The 14069-nt window shown below is 40.4% G+C and overlaps 1 protein-coding gene across 2 annotated transcripts in view; it reads left to right on the top strand.

The window, feature by feature from the left end:
- The first annotated feature begins 267 nt into the window (after positions 1-267).
- The window catches only part of cpt1ab (carnitine palmitoyltransferase 1Ab (liver)), a 70122-nt gene continuing 56320 nt past the window's right edge, over positions 268-14069 (top strand). Inside the window, exon 1 of one of the 2 annotated variants that reach the window (XM_031801202.1) lies at positions 268-406. The gene's annotated coding sequence lies outside the window, so the exon portion shown is untranslated. The remainder of the gene's footprint in view (positions 407-14069) is intronic. The other variant, XM_031801203.1, reaches the window with a different exon arrangement.

Raw genomic sequence — 14069 nt, 5'->3', positions numbered from 1 at the left:
AATAAGCACTTCATGGTGAACGACGTGAACTAAAGGCTTGTAGAATCATGACTCTTTCGAGTTTTCAGTTAATCGTTCGCTGATACATTACTGACTCAAATGAACGAAATTAGTCGAAACATTCGTTCTCTTGACTGAACGAGTCGAAAAGATCCGAGTCAGTCAAAAGAGCCGAACTTCCCATCAATTGTGTCCGTTTGGCCTCTCCAAAGAAGAAGAAAAAGAAGAGCTAATGTGACGTTTCAAACTGGGCGGTCTCTGCAAGTCCTCACTTTCCATTCATACGGCGCCTTGCAACTGTCAACGCCGAGGGAGGTCTAACCAAGCCTCACAACCTTGGACACGTTCAAAGAAAGTCCTCTTTTACATTTTGCGTTGCCAATATACACGTTTGGAGAAAGGGCTGGTGAGTAAAATCATACTTTGTTTGAGTCTGTTTTGTTTTGTTCGATTATATAGCAGTTTTCGAAGTGTGGCTGCAGTCAAACAATAAAGTAAAAATTGGCTATATCGTTAAAACACACCAAAAAATGCTTTTTGGTCTTAATGTAAGGTTGGGGTTAGGCATAACTTTAGCAGTGTGGTTAAGAGAAACTGTAGAAATAGGCGGGGTTTAGTCATTATTATGACTTTGTGGCTGTGGTAACTAGTGACGACCCCGGTACGGGGGAATCTCTGACGTTACATTTTGTATTCAGTCTTCAGCGTAGTGAAATGGTCATACAAAAATATTTTACTACTATGATGCGTTTGTAAAGAAGACAATCGCCTATAGACCTAAATTCGCAATGAGCCATAGGTGTTTATGAAACTGAAGTGTTTATAAACCAAGTTTAAGTTAAATACTTAGATCTAGTATGTTGACCTTTGTTTGCACTTACTCCTGGGTCATAACTACCATATATGACACTTGAATAAAACCATGTTGTTTGTGGATGTGTTCACGCAGGGCTCATCTGCGAAAGAGACCATGGTCTCATCATAACTCCCTAGAAATGTTAAACAAATAAATATATATTTGTTTGACTATCTCTCCAATGTAAGAAATCTGTGTTGAAAAGACACTATTTGGATATAAATACAGTAGGCCTACCATTCATGTAATGGCATTTTGACAGCAAGAGGACACAATCTTGTTTCACAACAAAACCAGCAGGTTTCCTATCAATGAATTGCTGAACTGTTGTTGGGATCATTACACTGCTATTGGGCAGGAGTCCAAATAAGAGGTCATTCATTCTCTAAAAGTCTCATTGGCAAATACTTTATTATTCCCCAAGTTTGTTTACATTTCTAGCTGCAAAGCTATTGTCTAAACCTTGCTACAATGTCAAAGGGGACACCTGCCCTCTGTACACATGTAACCTCCAAATAGAGCAGAGGAAGGTCAGAGAGAGTACAGTACAGGTGTGTGTCCTTTGAGGGCCTTATGCAAAGCATTGATCAATCATTAGGCACTGCATTAGATTATCTAGCTTTATACCTTCTTACATTGACTAAAGTGAATTTAGGTTGACTCAGAAACACTGAATTATAGCCTATTCCAATCATAGGGAAATGCTGACCCCATTTTACTCCAAGTGGCCTGTAATTCAACCCCAGAGAAACATATCCAATAATATTTCCTATGTAAGGTATTTTAAGATACAAATGTGTATTATGTGCGTGAATGAGTAAAAGAAGAAACCTATAGCTCATGATGAGAACATATTTTTCTTTCGTTTTAGTTTAAACAAACAAGATTGCGATTACATTTGAATGGATCCCGTTGTTATGCAGTTATTCAGTCACATAATACTATTTACTTTATTATCGTGGCTTATTACACGTTCACCCAAGTATAATAATAAACAACGTAGCCTATTATCGCAGAGTATGATGGCTATAATGTTGCGAGTTATTCGTTGCTCGTTTGCCTAGAATTCGAGCGCTACAGCTCTACGACCTTTCCCCCAGTTTCCAGTAGCACAGTCATGTGATCACGGGAACCCATCTGGGGGAAGGGAAAGTGGCTGGTGAAACACAAGCTGAATGGAAACACAACTGCGTCGTTGCTGGCTGCCTTAGGTACCCAGAAATATGTCCTTCATAAGCTGACTACACCGTCAATGCGCGCATGATGATTTTGTCCATCCACACCAGAGGCGATCATGACACGCAGGTTAAAATATCGAAACCAACTGTGAACCAACAATACTAATTTGGGGGCATACCGAAACACACATTTAACATTAATGGCCATTAAGATAGCTTGCTTTTTCTAGCCACATTGTCCTGGGAGATGAACTGAGCTGACACGGTAAAAAATCTGTCGTTCTGCCCATCAACAAGGCAGTTAACCCACTGTTCCCCGGTAGGCCGTCATTGTAAATAAGAATTTGTTCTTAACTGACTTGCCTAGTTAAATAAAGCTTGAATAAAAAATTATAATAATGAAAAATAAAAAATGAACACAGTACCAGTCAACATTTGGACACACCTACTCATTCCAGGGTTTTAATTGATTTGTATTATTTGCTACATTGTAGAATAATAATGAAGACATCTAAACAATGAAATAACACATGGAATCATGTAGTAACTAAAAAAGTGTTAAACAATTCCAAATATATTTTATATTTGAGATTCTTCAATGTAGCCAACCTTTGTCTTGATTGACAGCTTTGCACACTCTTGGCATTTTCTCAACCAGCTGTGTGAGATAGTCACCTGGAATGCATTTCAATTAACAGGCGTGCCTTGTTAAAAGTTAATTTGTGGAATTTATTTCCTTCTTAATGTGTTTGAGCCAATCAGTTGTGTTGTGACAAGGAAGAGGTGGTATACAGAAGATAGCCCGATTTGTTGAAAGGCCAAGTCCACATAATGGCAAGAACAGCTCAAATAAGCATGACAGTCCATTATTACTTTACGGCATGAAGGTTAGTCAATCCGTAAAATTTCAAGAACTTTGAATACTTCTTCAAGTGCAGTCGAAAAAACCATCAAGCACTATGATGAAACTGGCTCTCATGAGGATCGCCACAGGAAAGGAAGACACAGAGTTACCTCTGCTGTATAGGACAAGTTCATTAGAGTTACCAGCCTCAGAAATTGCAGCCCAAATAAATGCTTCACAGAGTTCAAGTAACAGACACATTGCAACATCAACTGTTCAGAGGAGACTGCGAGAATCAGGCCTTCATGGTCGATTTGCTGCAAAGAAACCACTACTAAAGGACACCAATAATAAGAAGAGACTTGCTTGTGCCAAGAAATATGAGCAATGGACATTAGACCAGTGGAAATCTGTCCTTTGGACTGATGAGTCCAAATGTGAGATTTTTGGTTCCATCTGCCTTGTCTTTGTGAGACACAGAGTAGGTGAGTGGATGATCTCCGCATGTGTATTTCCCACTGTGAAGCATGGAGGAGGAGGTTTGATGGTGTGGGCGTGTATTTAGAATTCAAGGCATACCACAGCATTCTGCAGCAATACGCCCATCCCATCTTGTTTGCGCTTAGTGGGACTATCATTTGTTTTTCAACAGGACAATGACCCAACACACCTCCAGGCTGTGTAAGGGCTATTTGAGCAAGAATGAGAGATGGATTGATGGAGTGCTGCATCAGATGGCCTGGCCTCCACAATCACCTGACCTCAACCCAATTGAGATGGTTTGGGATGAGTTGGACCGCAGAGTGAAGGAAAAGCAGCCAACAAGTGCTCAGCATATCTGGGAACTCCTTCAAGACTGTTGGAAAAGCATTCCAGGTGAAGCTGGTTGAGAAAATGCCAAGAGAGCTGTCATCAAGGCAAAGGGTGGCTACTTTGATGAATCTAAAATCTAAAATATATTTTGATTTGTTTAACACTTTCTTGGTTATTATATGATTCCATATGTGTTATTTCAGAGTTTTGATGTCTTCACTATTAATTTACAATGTAGAAAATTATAAAAATAAAGAAAAGCCTTGGATGAGTACCTTTTTTTTAGCTGGATCTTTGTATAATTTTTACACAGAGTCTTACAAAATCGTGTACCTCTACGCCGGCGATTAATCCACAGATAAAAAGAAAAACCTACTTAGGTTTTTAGTTAGTTATCTTAATTGAATCTTTCTTAATTGATCTTTTAAGCCTCCAGTGGGTTTGTATCTTCCTGACATCCAATTAGGAGGGAACTTGAAGCGCACCGAGCTGCTCAAATAAAACCAACCAAGTTCTATTTTAACGCCTGGCTACACAAACGCTCGTTCAAGCATATGGGTGAAATGATTGAATAACATGTATGTTTACATTTATTTTGCAACCTGACCGGGGAGGTTTGCATGTCATGCCCATACGCATCGTGATGTATTTCATTACACTGTATGAAAAGAGGAGCGCCTGTCTCTTATTTTTGGAGATTGGAAAATATGACATTTTCATTAAAGACATGATAAGTAAATTGTTTCAAGTGATAATAGAACATGTTTTTTTAAGTTACTTTTTCCTCAACTTGTTTCTCTAACTTTAAAGTAGGTTAAGCTAGCTTGCACTGCAGAGCAGCTATATCTATCTAGCTAAAAAAAACTAGGCTAGGTTGAAGATACCAATGTAGCTAGCAACCTCCACCTAAAAATGATTATTTAAAACATTTCATTACCATCACAATAAACTTAACGGGAGGCAACAGTCATATAATATAATTGGCTTAGCAGCCAATGTGTATTATTTAACATTACTATTAAAATAGTACTCACTTATATGAATGGGTAATGGTTTACAAGTTACTAGCTATTCCATAAAGCCATCACCGAAAGCCACATATTTTCATCTTCTGTGGTTTGGCAACTTCCTGTTCTTCGATGGACTCTGGCTGGACAGAAGACGACGCAAAGTTTGAACAATTTCAAAGTATGCAGTATACGTCTAGCAATGGAGCCTTTAACCGCAAGGAGGCGTTGCTATTACAATTATGGGTAATGTGAACAAGGCTTCAGGCGATTTCAACTAGAGAGGAAGAGGTGACGTGAAAGGTTTTACTCCACCCAACTCTGTCCACGAAAATAAGCCCAGGCAGTGAAGAATTTTTGTATGGAGGTCAATGAGAGAGTGTCAAATTTGGTAAACAGAAAATAGCTAATTTTCTATGTGAGGCTTATTTGATTTAATAGAAGTTTCATAATGGATGGGTTGTTACGAATGCACTGATATAAGTGGACATTTAGGCCATTTTGAAAAAAACTACTTCATATCGGAGTTGTCATAAATATAGATAGAGGACTCATTATGGCTTTAACCCGTTATAGCATTGACATTGCCATTGAAGGCTTCCACCATTTTAAAGTCGTCAGCTGGATGGGGATTCCTATGAGTTGAGAGCAATCAGCCAATGAAGAAGCAAATGGACTACTTTAAAATGGAGATATACTCAATGGCCTTGCCCATGCTGTCACAGACGCAAGAACGGCACAGATACAAAGAGGAGTCCTCTTTCGATCACGAAGGCCTGTTGTTCACACAAGTATCTGCCCTCTCATTAGCTAGAATGGACCCACCTGATCTCGTCTCCTCCTGCCTGCCTTCCATCTTTGAGGACATGCATTTCCATTGTTAGAGCGGTCACTTGACTATCTTGTCAATATAATAGACAATCTTTGCTTCAATACTGGATTGCTTTAATGGTTGTTTAGCAACAAAACTAATCTGCACAACTACAGTATGGGGCAAAACAGACGGGTTGTGCTTAGAATGTTCACATGTACACTATATTTTGTTTCCAATGTTTATTGAAAACATAAATAAAGTTGCACAATGAGCACTTGTTGTCTCTCAAATACATCTAGCTAGAGGATTTTAGCCATGTTAATATAGATGTGTCATCAGTCAAAACAACTCAAAACAAGACATGTTATCAAGATCAACATTTTTAAATGTAACCTTTTATTTAACTAGGCAAGTCAGTTAAGAACAAATTCTTATTTACAATGACGGCCTACTCTGGCCAAATCCGGACGACGCTGGGCCAATTGAGGCCACCCTATGGGACTCCCAATCCCAGCAAGATGTGATACAGCCTGGATTCGTACCAGGCATTATAGTGACACCTCTCGCACTGAGATGCAGTGCCTTAGACCGTTGGCCACTCGGGAGCCCAGATAACACGATAAGATAAAACGAGCCACTTACAATTCCCCACATGGCAGTTTCTAGTCATTGTTGCTAGCTATCTGGCCATCCAGAATCACAACAACACACATCCTCCTGCCCCATTGAAGCGTGCACATCGTTTTAATCAAAATGCAGACATTTTGTCTCGAACATGTGAATTTTCATGTGCCTTAACAACAAACTTGTATGCTATCTTTAAATACAAATACAATTATTAAATTACGAGCTTTGTTGGTTAAGCCACAGAAAAAGTTAGCAACCTTTCAACTAGCCATGATTGTCTGAGATGATGAGTGGGCTGGACATGCCGAGAGAAGATTGGTCTACCATATTGAATGTCGTTTGTCTATTTGAGCTTGTCTGTCTGTGTTGTGAATCCTGTCGAATGCGGCTTTAACCTTTTTGGGATAGGGGGCAGCATTTGGATGAATAGCGTGCCCAGAGTGAACTGCCTCCTACTCTGTCCCAGATGGTAATATATGCATGTTATTATTAGTATTGGATAGAAAACACTCTGAAGTTTCTAAAACTGTTTGAATGATGTCTGTTAGTATAACAGAACTCATATGGCAGGCGAAAACCTGAGAAAGAATCCAACCAGGAAGTGGGGTTTGTATTTCAAAGCTTGGCCTACCTTCCTACGGCTTCCACTAGATGTCAACCATCTTTAGAAACTTGTTTCAGGCTTCTGCTATAAAGGAGGGGGGAATGGGAGCTGAATGAGTCATGGGTCTAGCTGAGTGTCTCAAGCTCGTGACGCACGCTCCCGACAGAGTTAGCACTCGTTCCAGTGCTTTTCTTCAGACAATGAAATTCTCTAGTTGGAACCTTATTGATGATTTATGTTAACATCCTATAGATTGATTCCATACATTGTTTGACTTGTTTCTACGACCTGTAATGGCACTTTTAGAGTTTTTGGCTGGACGAAGTGCTCGCGCCTCATGAAGATGGATTACTGGGCTGAACACGCTAACAACAAGTGGCTAAATGATGGACTTTATGGAACAAATCAGTAATCTATTGTCGAACTGTGATTCCTGAGAGAGCCTTCTGATGAAGATCATCAAAGGTAAGTGAATATTTATAGTGTTATTTCTAACTTCTGTTGACTCCAACATGGCGGATATTTCTTTGTCTGGATTGGGCTCTGAGCGTCGTTCTCAGATTACGTTTTTTCCGTAAAGTTTTTTTAAAATCTGACACAGCGGTTTCATTAAAACCTCTAGGTGTTAGGAGGCAGTATTTTCATTTTTGGAAAAGAAAACGTTCCCGTTTTAAACGGGATATTTCGTCAGGAAAAGATGCTAGAATATGCATATAATTGACAGCTTTGGATAGAAAACACTCTAACGTTTCCAAAACTGTAAAGATATTGTCTGTGAGTATAACAGAACTGATGTTGCAGGCGAAAGCCTGAGAAAAATCCAATCCGGAAGTGCCCCAGCTTTTGAAAGCGCTGTGTTCCAATGACTCCCTATTCAGCTGTGAATGTACCATCAACGAGCTTACGCTTTCTACATATTCCCCAAGGTGTCTACAGCATTGTGATGTAGTTTTACGTATTTCTGTTGAAGAATAGCCATAGGCAGCCACATTGCGTAAGTGGTCGCATGGTGGCTCCGAGAGAGATTCTCGCGTAAAATACAGAGGTAGCCATTACTCCAATCGGTCAGAGTGAAAAACGAATTGTCCCGACTGATATATTATCGAATAGATATTAGAAAAACACCTTGAGGATGGATTCTAAACAACGTTTGCCATGTTTCTGTCGATATTATGGAGCGAATTTGGAATATTTTTCGCCGTTGTGGTGACTGCAATTTCCGGGTGATTTCTCAGCCAAACGTGAAGAACAAACGGGGCTATTTCGCCTACAAAAATAATCTTTTGGGAAAAAATGAACTTTGGCTGTCTACCTGGGAGTCTCGTGAGTGAAAACATCCGAAGTTCATCAAAGGTAAACGATTTAATTTGATTGCTTTTTTGATTTCCGTGACAAGTTTGCCTGCTAGCAAGGCATAATGCTAGGCTATGATAAACGTACACAAATGCTTGTCTAGCGTTGGCTGTAAAGCATATTTTGAAAATCTGAGATGACAGGGTGATTAACAAAAGGCTAAGCTGTCTTCCAATATATTTCACTTGTGATTTTCATGAATAGGAATATTTTCTAGGAAGATTTATGTCCGCAACGGACATGCTAATTAGTGTCAGATGACGATAACGGTCCCGTTCATGGGCTGGGCGTCACTACAGGTTATGGATAAGTCTATCTTTAATTCTGTGAATAACACTTGTATTTTTATCAATGCTTATTATGAATATTTCTGCAAAATCACCAGATATTTTGGAATCAAAATATTACTGCACGTAACGCACCAATGTAAACTGAGATTTTTGGATATAAATATGCACATTATCGAACAAAACATACATGTATTGTGTAACATGATGTCCTATGAGTGTCATCTGATGAAGATCATCAAATGTTAGTGATTCATTTTATCTCTATTTCTGCTTTTTGTGACTCCTATCTTTGGCTGGAAAAAATGGCTGTGTGTTTTTTAAAACTTGGCTATGACCTAACATAATCATATGTTGTGCTGTAAAGCATTTTTTAAATCGGACACGATAGGTAGATTAACAAGATGTTTATTTTTCATTTGCTGTATTGGACTTTGTGAAAGTTACATATTTGTAAAAAAAAGATATTTTAGAATTTCGCACGCTGCCTTTTCAGCGGAATGTTGTCGAGGGGTTCCGCTAGCGGAATGCCTGCCCTAGAAAGGTTTTAAAACATGTATTGTGTAGTGCAGCTGCATAAGTGTTGCTCTCCATTTTCTGGAGGATCAAGTTTTGAAATCAGTGGAATTAGAGTATGATAGCTAAAGAGATGGAGAAAACAGCTGTCTCCGGATTACATCTTCAAACTAAGTGCAACCGTGGTATGGCATTCCTGACAGGGAGACACGTCCATAATGCATGTTGATGTATACAGGTAAGGTAGTCTAGCATTAGCTAGCTTCCTTTTCAGATATTACACCTTTCTAATTTTGACATAAAGTGGTTTCATTTCAAGCTAAAGTGTACTGTTAGCTAGCTAGCTAACGTTAGCTGGCTGGCTCCCTAGCTGACATTATTATTTGTTTCCCAGAGCCGTTTGCTTTTCTAGTTAGAGCCTAATGTTAGCTAGCTAACATTGGACCTGGTTGGTTAGCTCCCAGCACTCTTGTTGTTTAACTGGCTAATGTTAGCTGGCTGGCAAGTTAGCTAACGTTACGTGATGTGTGTGATCTTAAATGTTGTTTACCTAGCTAGGTTCCTTGTTTAGTTATATGTCTTAAGCTAAAGTGTACTGTTAGCTAGCTAGCTAACGTTAGCTGGCTGGCTCCCTAGCAGACATTATTATTCGTTACCCAGAGCTGTTAGAGCCTAATGTTAGGAAGTGTTGCACTTAGGCAGTGTTGGCACTTTGTTCATTGTTGTTTAACTATCTAACGTTAGCAGGCCGGCTCGTTAGCTAACGTTACGTGACGTGTGTACAACACCCGTTGAATATGGCTGGTGTCAGTAAACGTCTGCAAAAGGTCATAATGAAATTGTTGCCAGCAGAGCTGGTTAGGTGTGTTTTCATGTTATCCAGAAGTAAAGAAATTATCGCCCAGAGCATCAAGTGTGCGCTCTGAGCAAAACGAGATGGGTGGGGCTAAAGCTTAAGAGGGTGTGAACGATGCTGAATGGTTGTAGACAAAGAAAAGCTCTTCACTAGATACCAAAACATTCAAAGGCGATTTTCTGAAAAGTGAGTTTACAAGTTGATCAACTTTCAAAGCAGAATTACTTTCCCATTGTTCCTCAAATGCAGTGTACGATATACCATTTTGTAGCTCTGAGTCTCTACTTTTATCCAATGTAAAAAAAAATATAAAAAAATCACATTTTATCCAGGTGGTAAGTCACATAGTGGCAGTTAATTTGAAAAATTGATGGAATCATTACGCCTGGCTAGCCAGCTAACACACATACAGTGCAGATAAATTCTTAAAATGTCTTATTCTACACTTTTATCACAGCACTGGCAAACCATGGTTGACCAACTCCCTGACCAAAATGGCTGACCTATAGAGGTCAGTGGGGTGGGCCATGTTCTAACAAATAATCAACAAATAAACAAATACATTTATCATATTCAGTCACATGCAATGCCACTTTGTAAAGATATGGAAAATTATTTTTCTCTGAATCCCAGACACACTAACATGCCTACACGGCAATGGTATGTGTAACATGTCATACCAGTACAAATGGATGTCTGTAGCATGCTTGCTCCACATCAATTGAAGTTCTCTCTGTGACCTCTGTTCAATTATTAGCTAGTTGTATTGTAAGATGTGGCATACACTTCTCAAATCAATTCAGATAGTTTAGGCTAATAGTAGCAGTCTGCATCTTATTTCAACCCTTTGTTGTTAGCTTTTCCCAACTGTCAGGTTTCAGGAACGAGACAAGTTGTTATAGTAATGTGGGACTGTAATTGAAGGACTTTTATTTTGATTGTGGATGCTGTGGCTCTGACTATAAAGAGCAGGGGTTTCTGGGATAGCTTCAGTTTAGAGTTTGGTGTCGTAGCATGTGCCAGCGCTCTGATCATGTGATTTATCCTTATTTTATTTGTCCCCTGAAGATGTGTGGTTGCTCTTATTGAACCTTCGAGTCTATATCTGAAGTCGCAGTGTCCATGGATTGTCATTCTTTACCCCGGGCCTTACAGTAGCTGAACGGTCTGTCTCATGCGCTATGAGACATGAATATCAAGTACTGTAAATAGAAAATAAAACAGAGATTCCAATGTGTATGGTTATAGCCTAGGCCTGTAGGCCTAGTGTTTCCCCAAATGCATTTAGCAATGGCGAGCCACTGCTTTGGTTCAGGGTAGGCCATTGGTCCAGGGTAGGCCATCATTGTAAAGATGAATTTGTTCTTAACTGACTTGCCTAGTTCAATAAAGGTTAAATAAAACATTTATTTGTCTCACTCCCTCCTACAAAAACAAACAGCTAACTATACCCATCGAAACAGATGAAGAATTATTTGAAACCTGTTTGACTAAATTGCATATAGTGTCATCTTTGCAATCGTTTACTTTCAACATCCTAAATAAATAAACAATAGTTTATGATGCATTGAATCTGTAAACTGTTGTGCCACATACAGTACTTAGACTTCTTACCATCTACAAAAAGTAATCTGACTATGGGTCTTGAAGTGTGTGTAACCTATATAGTCTTTATGGTTATAATCTGACCCATCTATGATCATATTCATGAATATCTTTTATGCACTCTATCCTGTCTGATTATCCATCAGTCTGACATAGAGTGCATTCGAAAAGTATTTAGACCCCTTGACCTTTTCCATATTTTGTTATGTTACAGCCATATTGTAAAATAGATTACATTGTTTCCCCCCTCATCTATCTACACACAATACCCCATAATGAAAAAGCAAAAACAGGTTTTTAGAAACATTTGCTAATTTATAAACAAACAACAAGTGAAATCACATTTACCTAAGATCCTATCAAGCTCTGTCAGGTTGGATGGAGAGCGTTGCAGCACAGCTATTTTCAGGTCTCTCCAGAGATGTTCGATGAGGTTCAAGTCCGGGCTTTGACTGGGCCACTCAAGGACATTCAGAGACTTGTTCCGAAGCCACTCCTGCATTGTCTTGGCTTAGTGCTTAGGGTCATTGTCCTGTTAGAAGGTGAACCTTTGCCCCAGTCTGAGGTCCTGAGCGCTCTGGAGTGGACAGGTTTTCATCAAGGATCTCCCAGTCCCTGCCGCTGAAAAACATCCCCACAGCATGATGCTGCCACCAACATGCTTCACCATAGGGATGGTGCCAGGTTTCCTCCAGACGTGGCGCATGGCTTTCAGGCCAAAGAGTTCAATCAATCTTGGTTTCATCAGACCAGAGAATCTAGTTTCTCGTGGTCTGAGTCCTTCAGGTGCCTTTTGGCAAACTCCAAGCGGGCTGTCATGTGCCTTTTTTCCAAAGAGTGGCATCCGTCTGGCCTCTCTTCCATAAAGACTTGATTGGTGGATTGCTGCAGAGATATTTGTCCTTCTGGATGGTTCTCCCATCTCCACAGAGGAACTCTAGAGCTCTGTCAGAATGACCATCAGGTTCTTGGTCACCTCCCTGACCAAGGCCCTTCTCCCCCGATTGCTCAGTTTGCCAGGGCGGCCAATTCTAGGAAGAGTCTTGGTGGTTCCAAACCTCTTCCATTTTAAGAATGATACTGTGTTTTTGGGAACCTTCAATACTGCAGAAATGTTTTGGTACCCTTCCCCAGATCTGTGCCTAAACACAATCCTGTCTCAGAGCTCTGCGGACAAGTCCTTCGACCTCATGGCTTGGTTTTTGCTCTGACATGCACTGTCAACTTTGGGACCTTATATAGACAGGTGTGTGCCTTTTCTAAATCATGTCTAATCAATTGAATTTACCACAGGTGGACTCCAATCAAGTTGTAGAAACATCTCAAGGATAATAAATGGAAACAGGATGCATGTGAACTCAATTTTGAGTCTCAAAGCAAATGGTCTGAATGCTTATGTAAATAAAGTATTTATGTTTTTATTTGTAAAAAATTAGGCAAAAATGTATACGTTTTTGCTTTGTCATTATGGGGTATTGTGTGTAGATTGAAGATTGATGAGGATTTTTTAAATATACGTTTTAGAATAAGGCTGTAACGTTACAAAATGTGGAAAAGTCAAGGGGTCTGAATACTTTATGAATGCACTGTACATATGCACTGTACAAATGCACACCATGAACTGTGTGTGTGTGTGTGTGTGTGTGTGTGTGTGTGTGTGTGTGTGTGTGTGTGTGTGTGTGTGTGTGTGTGTGTGTGTATGTGTGTGTGTGTGTGTGTGTGTGTGTGTGTGTGTGTGTGTAATGGGAGGCCTGCAACTGTGTCACACAATTCATTATGGAAACTCCCAAGAGGTGATTATTAGGTTGACCTCTCTCTCTCTCTCTCTCTTAGTCTGTTCCTCTAGGTCAGTGAAAGCGAGGGAGCTGATGTTGAGAGTCAGGGCTCAGCAGCAGAAGGCAGGGGGGAAGAGGAGTTAGAGATGATAGGAGGGATAGAGATGTTGAGCGAGGAGGAAGAGAAGGGAGAAGTGGAGGGAGAGGAGAGTGGATGGAGAGAGGAAGAGGAAGAGGGAGAGCACAATCGAGAGGGGAGCCTACATATCCATGGAGTGTGTCTGCCCCAAGTCCCACAGTTTTTTCATTGGATTCTTTCTCTGAATCTTTCTCGATCTAATACTTGTTGCATTTACTAAATCTTATAGGGATTTTTATTATTTTTTTTGTCTCTGAACAGTTGTTGTGTTTTGTATGTTTTCTCTTTATCTGAGTTTTGTCAAAATAAGCTACTCCTACTACCTATATTTTGTGCACCAGGTGGGAGCCTCCACCACCGAGATGTCCAAGGCTGATACAGTTATTTCTCTGCTGACTGGGCGGGCGTTGGAATGGGCTACGGCCGTCTGGCAGAGGAGGAGCTGGATTCGTATAAGGAGTTCATGGCTCTGTTCAGAAGTATCTTCGATCATCCATCGGAGGGCAGAGAGGGGGGTGAGTGCCTACTCCAATTACGGCAGGAGGACCAGGCTGCTGCTGAGTACGCACTCACCTTCCGGACAGTAGCAGCATCCAGCAGATGGAATGAGCCGGCTCTTTGTACGCTCTTCCAAAGAGGTCTGCGTGAGGAGGCTCAGACGGAACTGGTCTGTTGAGACGACAACCTCTCCTTGGACACACTCATCGCGATGGCCATCCATCTGGATAACCTACTTCGGGAGCGTCCCTCTGTGAACACTTTGGATCAGAGCCTGAACCCATGGAGGTAGGGGTC

This window comes from Oncorhynchus kisutch, linkage group LG22 (genome assembly GCF_002021735.2).
Source record: "Oncorhynchus kisutch isolate 150728-3 linkage group LG22, Okis_V2, whole genome shotgun sequence".
Classification (NCBI taxonomy): Eukaryota; Metazoa; Chordata; class Actinopteri; order Salmoniformes; family Salmonidae; genus Oncorhynchus; species Oncorhynchus kisutch.
This window is presented reverse-complemented; position numbering and strand designations above follow the sequence as displayed.